Source organism: Ranitomeya variabilis, chromosome 4, assembly GCF_051348905.1.
Source record: "Ranitomeya variabilis isolate aRanVar5 chromosome 4, aRanVar5.hap1, whole genome shotgun sequence".
Classification (NCBI taxonomy): Eukaryota; Metazoa; Chordata; class Amphibia; order Anura; family Dendrobatidae; genus Ranitomeya; species Ranitomeya variabilis.
This window is the reverse complement of record NC_135235.1, coordinates 237,069,391-237,089,653: the sequence shown is the minus strand read 5'-3', so window position 1 is coordinate 237,089,653 and position 20,263 is coordinate 237,069,391. Positions and strand designations below refer to the sequence as shown.

Genomic DNA, 20,263 nt, shown 5'->3' with positions numbered 1-20,263 from the left:
CTTCGGACCCGTTTAATCGAAGCTGGTGGCGGCATACCTTTGTACTGGGTAGTTGTGAGTCGTTGTAGCGACTGCGGCGTTGATAATTATTGTTCCTGCCTGAGTGGGAGTATTTATATCGCCTCGCTGCAGCGTGCCCAATAGCCAGTACATAGCAGGCGGCCTTTCTGGCGACTAGGTACTCTAGGTGTAGTACCTAATCTGACCTGAGGGTAAGGGGGGCGCCAGAGAGCTGCAAGTTTCAAGTGGAACTGTAAGCGGGATATACATAAATCCCTGCAGTTCGTGGTATATTGAAGAGCAGTGGGATACCTAAAATAAGCCCCTGCAGTAAACTAAGAGGTCAATAGCCTTGTGTGTATTTTTTCATCACATTGTAGCAGTGGAGGGATAACTAAGATAAGCCCCCTGCACATGTGATAGCCGTCTGTTGGCCTAAAGTCACCCCGACCCGTGACGTAGGGGTGACGGTCACTGTGTGAATTGTGACATATTGGTGGCAGCAGTGTGGATTCGTGACAAATTGGTGGCAGCGGTGTGGATTCGTTACAGGGAACATTAAAGGGCACCTGTCACCCCGTTTTTTCAGTATGAGATAAAAATACTGTTAAATAGGGCCTGAGCTGTGCATTACAACAGTGTATTTTGTGGACCCCGATTCCCCACCTATGCTGCCAAAATACGTTACCAAAGTAGCCGTTTTCGCCTGTCAATCAGGCTGGTCTGGTCAAAAGGGCGTGGTGTCTTCCCCCAGATCTTGCTTAGTTTTCCGTTGGTGGCGTAGTGGTTTGCGCATGCCCAAGGTCCCGAATCCACTGCACAGGGGAGTTAAAAGAGCGCGATGTGCACTATTTCATTGGTGATCGGTGGGGGCGGCCATCTTCCTTTGGCCGCGCGTGCGCAGAAGCGGCGCTCTGCTGGCCGCGGCTTCAGGAAAATGGCCGCAGGATGCCGCGCGTGCGCAGATGGAGATCGCGGCAGCCATTTTCCTGAAGCCGAGATGCGAACTCTGCTTCAGGAAAATGGCCGCGGGATGCCGCGCGTGCGCAGATGGAGATCGCGGCGGCCATTTTCCTGAAGCAGAGTTCGCATCTCGGCTTCAGGAAAATGGCTGCCGCGATCTCCATCTGCGCACGCGCGGCATCCCGCGGCCATTTTCCGGAAGCCGCGGCCAGCAGAGCGCCGCTTCTGCGCACGCGCGGCCAAAGGAAGATGGCCGCCCCCACCGATCACCAATGAAATAGTGCACATCGCGCTCTTTTAACTCCCCTGTGCAGTGGATTCGGGACCTTGGGCATGCGCAAACCACTACGCCACCAACGGAAAACTAAGCAAGATCTGGGGGAAGACACCACGCCCTTTTGACCAGACCAGCCTGATTGACAGGCGAAAACGGCTACTTTGGTAACGTATTTTGGCAGCATAGGTGGGGAATCAGGGTCCACAAAATACACTGTTGTAATGCACAGCTCAGGCCCTATTTAACAGTATTTTTATCTCATACTGAAAAAACGGGGTGACAGGTGCCCTTTAAACTAAAAGGGGGACAAAAAGAGGGACATTATACCAAATGCGGGTCAAATATAGGTTAGCCTAAAATGGGGAGATTTTACAGAATGTGGGCCAAAAGGAGATATTATACTATGTGCGTCCTAAAGGGGGGATATTATACTTAATGGAGTAAAAAGGGTGATGTTATAATAAATAGGGCCAAAAAAGGAACATTATAAAACGGGGCAAAAAAGTGGGAAATTACAATATATGGAGACATTAAACAGTAAGTGGGCCAAAAAAGGGAACATTAATGGTAAATGAGGTTTTGGGGGAGTAGACATACTAAATAGGGGACAATTAGGGAAGATTAAATGTCACTTGTGATCCTTGTATAGATAATACACTTACACTATAAACTATCTACAGATCTCATGTGTAAAAAATCACTGGTGAACACAATATTAACTGTGCTCTTACACTATATAATATATTACTATCAGAGTTCCTGTGTATAATGTCATTAGTAATCACTGAATTACCTGTATACTATATACAGAGCTGCTGTGTATAACGTCACTGGTTATCACTGTATTATCTGTACCATATACACTACAAACAGAGCTCCTGTGTATAATGTCACTGGTCATCACTGTACTACCTATACACTATATACAGAGCTCCCATGGATAATATCACTGGTGATCACTGTATTAGTTGTATACTGACACTATATGCAGAGCTGTGTATAATGTCACTGGTGATCACTGTATTACCTGTACAATATATACAGAGCTCCTGTGTATAATGTCATTGGTGATCACTGTATTACCTGTACACTAACACTATATTCAGAGCTCCTGTGTGTAATGTCACTGGTGATCACTATATTATCTGTGACTGACTCTATATACAGAGCTTCTGTGTATGTCACTGTAATACCTGTACACTATATAAGGAGCTCCTGTGTATGTCATCGGTGATCACTATATTACCTGCACACTGACACTATATACAGAGCTCCTGTGTATGTCACTGGTGATCACTGTATTACCTGTACACTGACACTATATACAGAGCTCCTGTGTATAATGTCACTGGTGATCACTGTATTACCTGTGCACTGACACTATATACAGAGCTCCTGTGTATAATGTCACTGGTGATCACTGTATTACCTGTACATTGACACTATATACAGAGCTCCTGTGTATAATGTCACTAGTGATCACTGTATTACCTGTACACTGACACTATATACAGAGCTCCTGTGTATAATGTCACTGGTGATCACTGTATTACCTGTACACTGACACTATATACAGAGCTCCTGTGTATAATGTCACTGGTGATCACTGTATTACCTGTACACTGACACTATATACAGAGCTCCTGTGTATAATGTCACTGGTGATCACTGTATTACCTGTACACTGACACTATATACAGAGCTCCTGTGTATAATGTCACTGGCAATCACTATATTACCTGTACACTGACACTATATACAGAGCTCCTGTGTATAATGTCACTGGCGATCACTATATTACCTGTACACTATATACAGAGTTCCTGTGTATAATGTCACTGGTGATCACTATATTACCTGTACACTGACACTATATAGGAACATATAAAGAAAAAACACGTATTAATGAACAAATAACAAAGCTTTATTAGATTGTATAAAAACAGACAATAAAAAATAGCCGACAGTGCTACAAGTGAGCCAAAAATATATGTAGGCATCACCAAAAGATAAAGGCAAATAAATAACTAAAGTAACATCCTGCATATAGATTCACTAATATATAAATCCTAAATACCAGGGTAAGGCACTATGCACAGAGCAAATTATACACATAGGAACCCTGATCCTTAAATCCCTCAATCACCTTTAAATAGACATGTCTCTATGGGTAAATGGACAAAGGGTTTGAAGTAAAAATGGCAAGCTATATGCATGTGTTGGTGCCATCCATAGGGCCAAACAAGGCTCTTAATATTAAAGCCCCTGAAGTATAAGTTGTATAAATATGCAGAAACGCCATAACATAGAGCAAATAACACTTACCAATATACAGATGGTGATGCCGCAACCTCAATGCGCATTTCGGCAATGTGCCTTCGTCAGGGGGAGCTCCTGTGTATGTCACTGGTGATCACTGTATTACCTGTACACTGACACTACACTCACTGGCCACTTTATTAGGTACACCTGTCCAACTTCTTGTTAACACTTAATTTCTAATCAGCCAATCACATGGCGGCAACTCAGTGCATTTAGGCATGTAGACATGGTCAAGACAATCTCCTGCAGTTCAAACCGAGCATCAGTATGGGGAAGAAAGGTGATTTGAGTGCCTTTGAACGTGGCATGGTTGTTGGTGCCAGAAGGGCTGGTCTGAGTATTTCAGAAACTGCTGATCTACTGGGATTTTCACGCACAACCATCTCTAGGGTTTACAGAGAATGGTCCGAAAAAGAAAAAAAATCCAGTGAGCGGCAGTTCTGTGGGCGGAAATGCCTTGTTGATGCCAGAGGTCAGAGGAGAATGGGCAGACTGGTTTGAGCTGATAGAAAGGCAACAGTGACTCAAATCGCCACCCGTTACAACCAAGGTAGGCCTAAGAGCATCTCTGAACGCACAGTGCGTCGAACTTTGAGGCAGATGGGCTACAGCAGCAGAAGACCACACCGGGTACCACTCCTTTCAGCTAAGAACAGGAAACTGAGGCTACAATTTGTACAAGCTCATCGAAATTGGACAGTAGAAGATTGGAAAAACATTGCTTGGTCTGATGAGTCTCGATTTCTGCTGCGACATTTGGATAGTAGGGTCAGAATTTGGCGTAAACAACATGAAAGCATGGATCCATCCTGCCTTGTATGGAGCATCTTTGGGATGTGCAGCCGACAAATCTGCGGCAACTGTGTGATGCCATCATGTCAATATGGACCAAAATCTCTGAGGAATGCTTCCAGCACCTTGTTGAATCTATGCCACGAAGAATTGAGGCAATTCTGAAGGCAAAAGGGGGTCCAACTCGTTACTAGCATGGTGTACCTAATAAAGTGGCCGGTGAGTGTATATACAGAGCTTCTGTGTATAATATCACTGGTGATCACTGTATTACCTGTACACTGACACTATATACAGAGCTCCTGTGTGTAATGTCACTGGTGATCACTATATTACCTGTGCACTGACACTATATACAGAGCTTCTGTGTATGTCACTGTATTACCTGTACACTATATAAGGAGCTCCTGTGTATAATGTCATCGGTGATCACTGTATTACCTGTACACTGACACTATATACAGAGCTCCTGTGTATAATGTCACTGGTGATCACTATATTACCTGTACACTATATACAGAGCTCCTGTGTATAATGTCACTGGTGATCACTGTATTATCTGTACACTGACACTATATACAGAGCTCCTGTGTATAATGTCACTGGTGATCACTGTATTACCTGTACACTGACACTATATACAGAGCTCCTGTGTATAATGTCACTGGTGATCACTGTATTACCTGTACACTGACACTATATACAGAGCTCCTGTGTATAATGTCACTGGTGATCACTATATTACCTATACACTATATACAGAGCTCCTGTGTATAATGTCACCAGTGATCACTGTATTACCTGTACACTGACACTATATACAGAGCTCCTGTGTATAATGTCGCTGGCGATCACTATATTACCTGTACACTATATACAGAGCTCCTGTGTATAATGTCACTGGTGATCACTGTATTATCTGTACACTGACACTATATACAGAGCTCCTGTGTATAATGTCACTGGTGATCACTGTATTATCTGTACACTGACACTATATACAGAGCTCCCGTGTATAATGTCACTGGTGATCACTCTATTACCTGTACATATACTATATACAGAGCTCCTGTGTATAATGTCACTGGTGATCACTATATTACCTGTACACTGACACTATATACAGAGCTCCTGTGTATAATGTCAACTGTGATCACTGTATTATTTGTACACTAACACTATATACAGAGCTCCTGTGTATAATGCCACTGGTGATCACTGTATTACCTGTACACTGACACTACATACAGAGCTTCTGTGTATAATGTCACTAGTGATCACTGTATTGCCTGTACACTGACACTATATACAGAGCTCCTGTGTATAATGTCACTGGTGATCACTGTATTACCTGTACACTGACACTATACACAGAGCTCCTGTGTATAATGTCACTGGTGATCACTGTATTACCTGTACACTGACACTACATACAGAGCTCCTGTGTATAATGTCACTAGTGATCACCGTATTACTTGTACACTATATACGGAGCTCCTGTGTATAATGTCACCGGTGATCACTATATTACATGTACACTGACACTATATACAGAGCTCTTGTGTATAATGTCACTGATGATCACTGTATTACCTGTACACTGACACTATATACAGAGCTCCCACTGTATAATGTCACTGGTGATCACTATTACCTGTACATATACTATATACAGAGCTCCTGTGTATAATGTCACTGGTGATCACTGTATTACCTGTACACTGACACTAGATACAGAGCTCCTGTGTATAATGTCACTGGTGATCACTGTATTACCTGTACACTGACACTATATACAGAGCTCCTGTGTATAATGTCACTGGTGTTCACTGTATTACCTGTACACTGACACTACATACAGAGCTCCTGTGTATAATGTCACTAGTGATCACCGTATTACTTGTACACTATATACGGAGCTCCTGTGTATAATGTCACCGGTGATCACTATATTACATGTACACTGACACTATATACAGAGCTCTTGTGTATGTCGTCACTGATGATCACTGTATTACCTGTACACTGACACTATATACAGAGCTCCCGCTGTATAATGTCACTGGTGATCACTATTACCTGTACATATACTATATACAGAGCTCCTATGTATAATGTCACTGGTGATCACTGTATTACCTGTACACTGACACTATATACAGAGCTCCTGTGTATAATGTCACTGGTGTTCACTGTATTACCTGTACACTGACACTATATACAGAGCTCCTGTGTATAATGTCACTGGTGATCACTGTATTACCTGTACACTGACACTATATACAGAGCTCCTGTGTATAATGTCACTGGTGATCACTATATTACCTTTACACTATATACAGAGCTCCTGTGTATAATGTCACCAGTGATCACTGTATTACCTGTACTCTGACACTATATACAGAGCTCCTGTGTATAATGTCACTGGCGATCACTATATTACCTGTACACTATATACAGAGCTCCTGTGTATAATGTCACTGGTGATCACTGTATTATCTGTACACTGACACTATATACAGAGCTCCTGTGTATAATGTCACTGGTGATCACTGTATTACCTGTACACTGACACTATATACAGAGCTCCCGTGTATAATGTCACTGGTGATCACTGTATTACCTGTACATATACTATATACAGAGCTCCTGTGTATAATGTCACTGGTGATCACTATATTACCTGTACACTGACACTATATACAGAGCTCCTGTGTATAATGTCAACTGTGATCACTGTATTACTTGTACACTAACACTATATACAGAGCTCCTGTGTATAATGCCACTGGTGATCACTGTATTACCTGTACACTGACACTATATACAGAGCTCCTGTGTATAATGTCACTGGTGATCACTGTATTACCTGTACACTGACACTACATACAGAGCTCCTGTGTATAATGTCACTAGTGATCACCATATTACTTGTACACTATATACGGAGCTCCTGTGTATAATGTCACCAGTGATCACTATATTACATGTACACTGACACTATATACAGAGCTTCTGTGTATAATGTCACCGGTGATCACTCTATTACCTGTACGCTTACAATATACATTATATACTATCTACATAGTATCTTCTGAAAGCGCTGTCAGCTGAATTAGTCTAGAAGCCTTCCAATGACCTGTGTGGCTGGGACGACCCAAGCCGTCTGTCCTCGCAGTTACTAATTTATTGGTTCCTGGGTGAAATGGCAGCAGTATTGTCCATCGCTGTGGTGCCAGTGTAATATTGTGATTTTTACAGTCCTACCCTATAATATTCAGGAAGTGATTGCAGCTGAGAATTGGACAATGAATGTTGTGTATAATAGAGGAAACAAAGACACTGTTCCTATAATGACGGATTAAAATGCTGAAATCTCAAATTGCCAGCAATCTATGAGAGCAAAGAACATCTCCTGGACAATAGGACGAATGTCAAATTGTTCCCGCCAAGAGTGTCCAGCAGCGGCAGCATTCACAAAGCCAGCCTGACTCCTAAACCAGCAATTCTTACAAATAGAAGCAGATGTGAGACCATCAGGTCCTGGTGACGATTACACTAGCGGAGCTCCGCCGCGCCTCATCCAGGCATAATGACAGCTTCTGCAACTCCCTGATACACTTTGTGCTTTATCATTTCATTTCCATGTTCTCTGCCTGCTGCATTACTGTGTAGAAATCCTCATGGCAATGTGCAGCTCACACAGATGCAGGGTTCAGTACAGTATCCAAGACTAGAACTGGAACAGTACAAAATGTAAAACAAAGTCCCCATACCGGACACGGTCCTAGATAATGTGTGAAAGTGGTCCTGTAGAATCCAAGGACCCAATCTGACACCTGAACTACATGGGCGCACTTCACAACCCCATCAGACTGACTGCACGGCCAGTGTAAAGTGACTGTCCATGATTTCTACCCACTTTACTCAGTGGTCCCTGACAGTCCTGGTCACTTTCCCTGCAATGATGAAAAGCTGTATGTGAATACTGCAGCCAATCACTGGCCTTGGTACTCTTACTTCATACCTGCAAGAATCACCACTGAGGCAAGTGATTGGCTGCAGTGGTCACATGCATATAGTCAGCTGCATGACAAATCAAGAGGACTGGTGGCGACGACTGGAGCAGAGGGGAATTCACCATTTGAGTAAAAGTACTTATTTTTTAGCAGATTTTATTTTATTTTTTAATCTTGGACAATCCCTTTAAGTGTGTTACACCAACACATTTTACAAGGGACGATGAGTCTCACCGTTGTGCTCTCCTCTCCCAATGACGGGCCTCTCTGCTGGCCAGTGAACATATCACTACTGTAAAACATTTGACAACATAGTTGTTACCATCAGACAGCCCCAGAATATAAACCATGATTATTTCCTTTCACTGACAGCAAGCAAAAGTCCAATAAATGGGACACATTAAAAATAAAACAAAAAAAAAACGTTTTTACTATCTAGGAACAGGCAGTATCTTCTAGCTCAATATCTCTCCGGTTTTCTACCGGTTTCTGCAGGGGCCGCTGGTGACCGGTCGTCCCACAGCTGCTTAGCTGCTTGGCTTGTTCCAATGTATCAGTGTAGCTTACAGGCAAGATGAGTGCGGCCCTGGATTTAGCTCAAAGAATTGCCTAGACTGACACATTGTAACAAACCTCCGCCTGTGTGTACAGGCCTAAGTCAAGACAGGTTTTCAGCGTCTGAATGTGAATTATACCTTAACAGCAAGCAGAGATCTTCAATATGGTAAATGATTAGAAGTTCTTAAGTGCCATTACTTTCCAATGTGCGGCTCTATTTATCGGCCTCTGCTTGCTGTCAGTGAATAATCATATTTTTGCTAACATTTAGAAGCTGAAACCTCCCCCTGGCCTGCTGGGAATATGACCCCTGACTACACGGGCGCTTCTGCTCTGTACTGGGATCGGACGCTTTAAGACTTTACCTTTATGAGTCCCCGTGCTCGGCGCTCCGTGACGTGTGGGGGTTTTATCGGAGATATTTCCATTTTCCCAGGTATAAAACAGCTTGGCACATCCTGCCTCATAAACGGCTAAATGTTTTCTGGGCCTCGTGTGCGATGGCGAAATCATAAACCACAAGCAGGGCCGCCATCAGGGCATGACAGCCATGACTGGCGTATGGGGCCCGGTGAGCAGAGGGGGCCCGCATCGGGCCCCGTCTAATCTGCTCACCGGGCCCCCCCCTGCCGGCGCTGCGGGCCCCCCACCTGCCGGCGCTGCGGGCCCCCCCCCTGCCGGCGCTGCGGGACACTATTGACGTGCGGGCCCGTGCCCGCACGTCAATAGTTAACAGCCGCCGGCCGCCGCCAGCCAGTCGGAGGCTGGCAGCTGACTTCAGCGGCCGCAGTGCGCAGTCGCACTTCGCCGGCGTCTGACGTCATTGTCAGCCGCCGGCGAGTGCGTCCTTCACCTGCGGCTGCGTGGAGGAAGTGAGGTTCCCCGCCGCAGGAGCATGGCAAGGTAAGAACTCGGCTTTTTTTTTTTTCAGAGCGGCGATCCCAGGGGAGTGGGGCCCGGGGCAGAACGCTGGACATGCTGGGGCAGAAAGCTGGACACGGGCAGTATGCTGGACACAGGGGCAGAGATGCTGGACACAGGGGGCAGAGATGCTGGACACAGGGGGCAGAGATGCTGGACACAGGGGGCAGAGATGCTGGACACAGGGGGCAGAGATGCTGGACACAGGGGGCAGAGATGCTGGACACAGTGGCAGAGATGCTGGACACAGGGGGCAGAGATGCTGGACACAGTGGCAGAGATGCTGGACACAGGGGGCAGAGATGCTGGACACAGGGGCAGAGATGCTGGACACAGGGGGCAGAGATGCTGGACACAGGGGGCAGAGATGCTGGACAGGGGGCAGAGATGCTGGACACAGTGGCAGAGATGCTGGACACGGGGCAGAGATGCTGGACACAGGGGGCAGAGATGCTGGACACAGGGGGCAGAGATGCTGGACACAGGGGGCAGAGATGCTGGACACAAGGGGCAGAGATGCTGGACACAGGGGGCAGTATGCTGGACAAGGGGGCAGAATGCTGGACACAGGGGGCAGAATGCTGGACACAGGGGGCAGAATGCTGGACACAGGGGGCAGAATGCTGGACAAAGGGGCAGTATGCTGGACAAAGGGGCAGAGATGCTGGACAAAGGGGCAGAATGCTGGACAAAGGGGGAAGAGATGCTGTACACGGGGCAGAGATGCTGGACACAGGGGCAGAGATGCTGGACACAGGGGCAGAGATGCTGGACACGGGCAGTATGCTGGATAAAGGGGCAGTATGCTGGACACAGGGGCAGAGATGCTGGAAACAGGGGCAGTATGCTGGACAAAGGGGCAGAGATGCTGGACACGGGGCAGAATGCTGGACAAAGGGGCAGAGATGCTGGAAACAGGGGCAGTATGCTGGACACAGGGGCAGTATGCTGGACACAGGGGCAGTATGCTGGACACGGGCAGTATGCTGGACACAGGGGCAGAGATGCTGGACAAAGGGGCAGAGATGCTGGACACAGGGGTAGTATGCTGGACACAGGGGCAGAGATGCTGGACACGGGCAGTATGCTGGACACGGGGGCAGAGATGCTGGACACGGGCAGTATGCTGGACAAAGGGGCAGTATGCTGGACAAAGGGGCAGTATGCTGGACAAAGGGGCAGAGATGCTGGACATGGGGCAGAATGCTGGACACACTGGGGGCAGAGATGCTGGACACAGGGGGCATTATGCTGGACACAGGGGCAGAGATGCTGGACACAGGGGCAGAGATGCTGGACACAGGGGCAGAGATGCTGGACACAGGGGGCAGAGATCCTGGACACGGGGCAGTATGCTGGACACAGGGGGCAGAGATGCTGGACACAGGGGCAGTATGCTGGACACAGGGGCAGTATGCTGGACACAGGGGCTGAGATGCTGGACACGGGCTGAGATGCTGGACACAGGGGCTGAGATGCTGGACACGGGCTATGAATGATGCTGGACACAGGGGCTATGAATGATGCTGGACACAGGGGCTATGATGCTGGACACAGGGGCAGAATGGAGATATGGGGTATGATGAAAGACATGGGGGCATGACTGGAGACACTGGGGGCAGAATTGGAGACAGGTTGTGCAGGATGGATACGATGGAGACAGATGGGGCAGGATGGGGAGATCATATGGTGCAGAAAGGATACTCATGAGGGCAGGATGGGAGAACATATGGCTGACGCCAGGAATGAGACACACGGGGGCCAGGATGGCGAATATTATTACCATAGGGGCTAATTAAGGGATATTATTACTGCAGTGATGTATTTATTTTTTGAGGACAGTGTTTGAAATGAGGGGGCGGTCCTGTTACTGTGTAGAGTGACACTATGTCGCCTCTTTTTCTTTATGCGGTGTAATGTAGAAGTTGGGAAAAATTAAGTAATGTGTTCTACAAGCGGAGCTCGAGATAACTGTGTTATTTCCTGCAGAAACGAGTCCTGGCTGGAAGACATGATGGCGGTCTGTGCTGGATGAAAGATGAAGGACTTCACATAGAGACGTCACTGGTGAGTCAGTGTTACCTATACACTGACACTATACACTGTATACTATATACAGAGCTCCTGTGTATAATTTCACTAGTGATCACTGTATTATCTGTACACAGACACTGCATACTAAGTAGAGATCTCCTGTGTATAATGGCACTTATGGTGATAGTGTGGTGCTTTTTTTTTATTACTGATCAGAATTGTAGTATTCAGTCACTATGTGGTGGTAATATGTGGTCTGGACATGGTGTTGCGGTATTTGTCCCTTGTATGTGATATTATTCGATCACTGTGGTGGTAATATGTCATCTGGTCATGGTGTAGCGGTATTTGTTCTTTGTATGTGATATTATTCGATCACTGTGGTGGTAATATGTCATCTTGTCATGGTGTAGCGGTATTTGTTCTTTTTATGTGATATTATTGGTCATTTTAAAAATTGAAAAATAAATAAAAATATACCTAAATTGTTTTGCATATTTTAACAAATATTTAATAGGTTACAGCAGAGTAGTGCCCGGCCAAAAGAGTCTACCGTGTTATGGTGGCGGCTTACAAAAGCTGCCGGCTATATGTGTGATCTGGTGATGGGAACTGTTAGGGTATGTGTCCACGTTAAGTAAACGCTGCGTGTTTGACGCTGCGTGGGTGGGGCCACAGCGTCAAACACGCAGCGTCCAGATGTTCCAGCATAGTGAAGGGGATTTTAGGAAATCTCGTCTCCACTATGCGTGGTAACACGCACCCGTCGGCCCTGCGACTCCGGACATGCGGTGCTTCTTTTAAGATCGCAGCATGTCCGTGTTCCTTGCGGCAGCTGCGACGCCGCAAGCTATAACACAGGGCCCTATGTGTGGGGTGCGATGATCCCAGATGTGTGCAATGAACACATCCGGCATCATCGCGTCACAGTAGGGGGCGGGGCTTAGCGCCGAGCGGGTTTGCCGCTCTGACGAAACCGCTGGCCATCCTGAAGGTGGACACGTACCCTCAATGTGTGATTGGTGAGAAGTGGAGTTTTTCCAAGAGAGAGCGGTGGGACTGTGGACAGTTCGAGGGGTGGAGCATGGAGGCGGGGCTGGGGTGGAGCCTGGGTGGAGTCTCAAGGGGGCCCCGAAAATTTTGCCAGTATGGGGCCCCGAAATTTCTAGTGGCAGCCCTGACCACAAGTAGACATAAAGTATTTACGAGCATCAGTGCGGTTTGTTTGTGTACGACCCGACGTTTGTCTGGCGATGTCGTTCACTTATATTGACCCTCAGAGCCCACACTTCAGCCTATGCACCCCGGGTAATGCAAGGAACGGATCCGACCACACCAGGCTTGACGTAAAAATGGCTTCTGACCCCGAGAAAGGCCAACGGCGCCTGAGCGAATCCTCGAGAAAACACTCTTTACTTGCACGGCACACAAAAAAGAAAATCTGCTTTTATGACTTCTCCCTCCAACCCATCCAGCGATGAATTCTCATTTTTATGATTTGATACAGTTACACTAAAAAGGGAAATCGGTGGCGGTTCTCTGGGGGCCATTAACCGGGGATAATTTATCCGAGAGATTTGTAATGTTGGAATTACCAATTAGGTGTAATTATAACTTACTGCAGCTCCAGCGGCCCAAGAATTGGGAGCGCATTAAAATGGAATTAGCATATATGAGGCCGGCCTGGGCTTCTGTACACAGTGAGCGCAAGATCTGAGGGGTCCGAGTTACCCAGGCTTCTGTATACTTAGTCATCAGTTGGGTTTACAGCCACTGGAGCGGCTTTGTTATATAAGAACCCCTCCATATAACCTGCCGATATAAAACTGGAGCCAGGGTAAGGGGGGGCAACTGTGAGCTAGATGCATTGCATGCTGCACCGATGGCCCCAAACCTACAGAAAGACCCCAAGATCCCTCCACTCACAAGGTTATTAAATATTTATCCCTCAGAGTTATTGCTTGGAGTTGTCAGCCAGCTGTATAGGCTCCTGAATGACCGATACAAATGTAGCAAAAAAACATAATCAAACCTGAAACTTGCTTGCCAACACCCTTAAACCCACCAAGTTCTTTATGTGTGCCCACATAGAAACCACCCCTTAGCGTTTATGCATAGTATGATAATGCTTTTATAGTCACCACACAGTATGAAGGCCCCACAGTACATTCCCCCCCCCCCGAACAGTATGAAGTACGTAATATACCTTCCCCAACACACAGTATGAAGGCCCCACAGTATATTCCCCTCCCCCCGAACAGTGTGAAGTACCTAATATACTGTACCTTCCCCAACACACAGTATGATGTCCCCACAGTACATTCCCCCAACATACAGTATGAAGGCCCCACAGTACATTCCCCCCCGAACAGTATGATGTCCCCACAGTACATTCCCCCCGAACAGTATGATGTCCCCATAGTACATTCCCCCCCGAACAGTATGAAGTACCTAATATACATTCCCCCAACACAGTATGAAGCCCCACAGTACACAGTATGATGTCCTCACAGTACATTCCCCCCATACAGTATGATGTCCTCACAGTACATTCCCCCCACACAGTATGATGTCCTCACAGTACATTCCCCCCACACAGTATGATGTCCCCACAGTACATTCCTCACACAGAGTATGGTGTCCCCACAGTACATTCCCCCCACACAGTATGGTGTCCCTACAGTACATTCCCCCCACACAGTATGATGTCTCCACAGTACATTCCCCCACACAGTATGATGTCCCCACAGTACATTCCTCACACAGAGTATGGTGTCCCCACAGTACATTCCCCCCACACAGTATGGTGTCCCTACAGTACATTCCCCCCACACAGTATGATGTCTCCACAGTACATTCCCCCACACAGTATGATGTCCACACAGTACATTCTCCCACACACAGTATGGTGTCCCCACAGTACATTCCCCCCAGACAGTATGATGTCCTCACAGTACATCCCCCCACACAGTATGGTGTCCCTACAGTACATTCCCCCCCACACACAGTATGATGTCCTCACAGTACATTCCCCCACACAGTATGGTGTCCCTACAGTACATTCCCCCACACAGTATGATGTCCTCACAGTATATTCCCCCCACACAGTATGGTGCCCCTACAGTACATTCCCCCCCACACACAGTATGATGTCTCCATAGTACATTCCCCCCACACAGTATGATGTCCTCACAGTACATTCCCCCCACATAGTATGGTGTCCCCACAGTACTTTCCCCCCACCCAGTATTATGTCCCCACAGTACATTCCCCCCATATAGTATGGTGTCCCTACAGTACATTCCTCATACACAGTATGATGTTCCCACAGTACATTCCCCCCACACAGTACATTCTTCACACAGTATGGTGTCCCTACAGTACATTCATCATACACAGTATGATGTTCCCACAGTACATTCCCTCCACACAGTGTGATGTCTCCACAATACATTCCCCCCACACAGTATGATGTCCTCACAGTACATTCCCCCCCCACACACACACAGTATGATGTCCTCACAGTACATTCCCCCCACACAGTATGGTGGCCCTACAGTACATTCTCCCCACACAGTATGATGTCCCCACAGTACATTCCTCATACACAGTATGATGTCCCCACAGTACATTCCTCATGCACAGTATGATGTTCCTACCGTACATTCCTCACACACAGTATGATGTCCCCACAGTACATTCCTCACACAGAGTATGGTGTCCCCACAGTACATTCCCCCCACACAGTATGGTGTCCCTACAGTACATTCCTCACACAGAGTATGGTGTCCCCACAGTACATTCCCCCCATACAGTATGGTGTCCCTACAGTACATTCCCCCCACACAGTATGATGTCTCCACAGTACATTCCCCCACACAGTATGATGTCCACACAGTACATTCCCCCACACACAGTATGGTGTCCCCACAGTACATTCCCCCCAGACAGTATGATGTCCTCACAGTACATCCCCCCACACAGTATGGTGTCCCTACAGTACATTCCCCCCCCACACACAGTATGATGTCCTCACAGTACATTCCCCCACACAGTATGGTGTCCCTACAGTACATTCCCCCACACAGTATGATGTCCTCACAATACATTCCCCCCACACAGTATGGTGCCCCTACAGTACATTCCCCCCCCCACACACAGTATGATGTCCCCATAGTACATTCCCCCCACACAGGATGATGTCCTAACAGTACATTCCCCCCACATAGTATGGTGTCCCCACAGTACTTTCCCCCCACCCAGTATTATGTCCCCACAGTACATTCCCCCCATACAGTATGGTGTCCCTACAGTACATTCCTCATACACAGTATGATGTTCCCACAGTACATTCCCCCCACACAGTACATTCTTCACACAGTATGGTGTCCCTACAGTACATTCCTCATACACAGTATGATGTTCCCACAGTACATTCCCTCCACACAGTGTGATGTCTCCACAGTACATTCCCCCCACACAGTATGATGGCCCTACAGTACATTCTCCCCACACAGTATGATGTCCCCACAGTACATTCCTCATACACAGTATGATGTCCCCACAGTACATTCCTCATGCACAGTATGATGTTCCTACCGTACATTCCTCACACACAGTATGATGCCCCCACAGTACATTCCCCCATACACAGTATGATGTCCCCACAGTACAACCCATTTACACCCCAAAAACATGTGGAATTGTAGATTATAATGAGCCATTGAACTGCAGAGATCCCATATATCGTTCTTGCACCTGGGCCTCCTCTGTGTCCATCAGTGACACAATCCATCACACTCCATTGAGTATGTGGCATTAAAGTTGTCTACATCCATATATCTCCCATCTTTGCATTGCTTGACTAACCTGCCATGCAGATTCTGAAAGGCTGAGTGCAGTAATTACCATATTCATGGTCACCCAACCTTTAAAAAAAAATTGATAGACGAGGACGGCTTGTGAAGTTCTATGTAATTGACATTCTTTCAGTTTAGGGAATACTGGGGAGACAGTGGTCTCATGAGGGGGTCTCGCTCTCCTGCGGACTTCATTAAGCGGTTTTAGGTGTTTACTTTTGCCGATGGCAAGACTAAGATTAATGCATCCGGCAAATTCCTTGACATCAGGAGATGTTGGACCCATAATTGTACACTTCCAGAGATTATTGTATGTAACATTGACGCTCTGTGTCCCAGATTCAGTCTATGGGTCCCTTGTGGAGGCAGACAAAGCACCGAGAGGGAGCGCATAAAACAGAGAGAGAGAGAGTCCCTGGGCACCAAAGCATCTGCAGAAGTCGCACAGGGGACAATTCACAGCAAATCTGCTACAATGTGACGTGTCCTAGATCTTTATAATTGGAGCAATCAGAACATCTACAGACGTCCGACATAATGTCCCAGACTAGGAAGATACAGTATATTGCTGCACTGGGCATTGCTGCATCCCTGCTCCTCTGGACCTGACAAGTGCACAGTTTTTCTGCAGATTATATTAATTTTTATGACTTATCATCCAACAAAGACCAAAAGTTTTAGAACTATCAAGAAAAAAAATTGCATCTGGAAACGCATGACCGAAGTTGTGTTGGTCATGTACCCTCCAGGGGGTGAATTTTACAAATCTACCCAAAAATCTGTGCCAGATTTTACTTACCCCAACAGAAAAAAACATGCAAGAAAACAGTGCTGTAATACCACAACCTGCAACTAGGGGAAGCACCAGCCAAGAGTTTATAGTGAAATTACACAAAAAATACCTCATTGATATAACCAAGGTAAAAAAAAGAAGGAAGTACAATTAAAATGAAGATTGAAACATAGTTTTTATTCATAATAATATAAAAAACACTGTAGGAAAGAAAGGTGATGGAATTAAAAGAGGGACGATATTCACACCATTATAAAGGGATAGTACATTCAGTGACACCAAAAATTCCAGAGTTCATTGATTAACTAAAAAAATAGTGTATGTTGCAATACTATTAAGTGTAATACTCAGGCTACAAAGTGTGTCTGAATAACGAAGGTTAATTAACCCATAATATGATGCTAAAGCAATGAATAAATAGGGTGGGAGAAAGGTTCACTGTGTAAGGTGCAAAAATAAAAGGAAACCATGACAAACTCCAGTCAAAAAAACAAAAGGTAATGGATGAAAAAAAATGGCTGCTATAAAAACATACCAAGTGGAAAAAACTGTGTATTAAAAGACATAAATATAGTTATCATCAAATCATTATCAAAATACGACTGGGGGTTAGCTCATAAGGCCAACTGAAACCTAGTAGTGAATGGATGAATGCAGTACCTTATATTGCACAAGTCCGGTGAATGCGATGAAGTCCCTCTGCCCCGATGCACGTTTTGCTCTGCTTTTTTGGAAGAAGAAGCCGCAGCATTCAGATGTTACAGCATAGTGGATGGGAGTCCAGAGACTCCCACGGTTCACCTGAGGAGACGGACATGCGGCGCGTCTTTCCAGACCGCATCATGTCTATATTGCGGAGATGCTCAGTCTCCGCAAGATAAATGTCACCCGTACAATGTATTGGGCGCGGTGATTCTGCACGGTTCAATGAACACATGCGGAATCACCTGCGTTAAAAAGACGTCAGCTCTTTGGATGCAAAGCGCTGCCGATTACTGACTGTGTGCACAGACCCTCACAGGTGCAGAGAGCAAGAAGCAGAGACCACAGCAATATCACAGAGGTGCAGAGACCGCAGCAACACAGATTATAAGGGACTGTTCACACCTGTTTTTTCTGCTTGGAAGAGTCTTTGATATTTGTTCACCAAGAGAAACATAGCTTATGTCCTTTCAGCAGCACAGAGTTTTTCAGGAAATTAATATGCTGATCTTGTCATACATTAGGAAATAAATAGTGGATGGAGAAGCGTACTCCCAGTAGCACAGAGTATGCCCGAAGAGTGTGTTGATTATGTGGCGAAGCAGGATCTCTATCAGCACAGAGTATTTCAGCAGAGGAAAGTGTTGCTCCTGTGGTAGGTCATAGACTGAGAGTTACAGATGAGGCACAGAGTATTTCAGGAGAGGCGTGTGCTGATCTTCTGGAAGGTCTTGGATTGAAAGCTAGGTGGTAAAAGTAGTGTCATCAGCAGCACAGAGTATTTAAGAGAAGAGTATGCTCTTTGGGAGGGCCAAGCATAACAGCACAGAGTATTTAAGAGAAGAGTATGCTCTTTGGGAGAGGCAAGCACAGCAGCACAGAGTATTTAAGAGAAGAGTATGCTCTTTTGGAGGGCCAAGTACAGCAGCACAGAGTATTCAGGGAAAGAGTATGCTCTTTGGGAGGGCCAAGTACAGCAGCACAGAGTATTTAGGGGAAGAGTATGCTCTTTTGGAGGGCCAAGCACAGCAGCACAGAGTATTTAGGGGAAGAGTATGCTCTTTGGGAGGGTCAAGCACAACAGCACAGAGTATTTAAGAGAAGAGTATGCTCTTTAGGAGAGACAAGCACAGCAGAGCACAGAGTATTTAGGGAACAGTATGCTCTTTGGGAGGGCCAAGTACAGCAGCACAGAGTATTTAAGAGTATGTTGTTTGGGAGAGGCAAGCACAGTATATTTAGGAGCAGAGTACACTGGGAGGGACATGCACAGCAGCTGAGTATTAGACCTGTGCTGCTCTGGACTGGTAGGGGGTAGAGCTGGAGGTGATGCAGAATATAAACCTCCTGACAAATGTTTTCAGGGTCACTTGAGGAGTAAATGTTTTGCCTTTTCCTATCCAGTTGTTGCTTTGGTCTTCTCCTTTAAGTTTTGTGGTTTCTGATTTCTTTGTATCGACATCACCAGTTCCACATATTCAGGGCCTCGGCCTCCTGGGGAGTTAAAGATTTTATTAAATGCTAAAATGTTTTCACAATGGGAGATGTGTAAAAGTGGCGCTGTGTTAAGTCTGAGCTTAAAATAAACCGGGGGAGGGATCCAAACAGTGGAGAAACTTTTAGCATTTAACCACAACATTTCACAAAAACAACTGAATGGAAATAAATGTATTTATTTAACATTTCCATCTATTTCCAGAAAGAAAGTGAGGGGCAGTAAGAGATTGCATGCCCCCTGCTGGGTAAAATCCATAAAGTGGGGAATTCACTGCTGATCGCCTCCTTTATAATACAGATAGTGACAATTATTCCCCTCCCCCTCTCTTTGCAAAATTGATTTATTCATAAAAATGTACAAACTTTCTGCTGTTTGCAATAAACTAAAAAGCAAACCCAAAGAACTAAAAGGAACTTTAAAAAAATCCAAAATAACTCTGTAGCGCCCCCACTGCCGCAGGGCCGAGGGGTACCCGGTACCGGGCCTCTGAGTCTCTGCTCTGGGGTTGTCATGGTGGCTAGGCCC

The 20,263-nt window shown here is 46.1% G+C and overlaps 2 long non-coding RNA genes across 3 annotated transcripts in view; one reads left to right on the top strand and one right to left on the bottom strand.

Annotated features, from left to right (window-relative positions):
* LOC143770587 (uncharacterized) overlaps positions 1-9,545 on the bottom strand; it is a 115,885-nt gene extending 106,340 nt beyond the window's left edge. The window contains exon 1 of the long non-coding RNA XR_013214671.1: positions 9,297-9,545. This is a non-coding gene — a long non-coding RNA (uncharacterized LOC143770587). The remainder of the gene's footprint in view (positions 1-9,296) is intronic.
* A 93-nt stretch (positions 9,546-9,638) lies between these two features.
* Positions 9,639-20,263, top strand: part of LOC143770584 (uncharacterized) — a 50,612-nt gene continuing 39,987 nt past the window's right edge. For both annotated transcript variants that reach the window (XR_013214668.1, XR_013214669.1), the window contains exons 1-2: positions 9,639-9,834; positions 11,842-11,919. This is a non-coding gene — a long non-coding RNA (uncharacterized LOC143770584). The remainder of the gene's footprint in view (positions 9,835-11,841; positions 11,920-20,263) is intronic.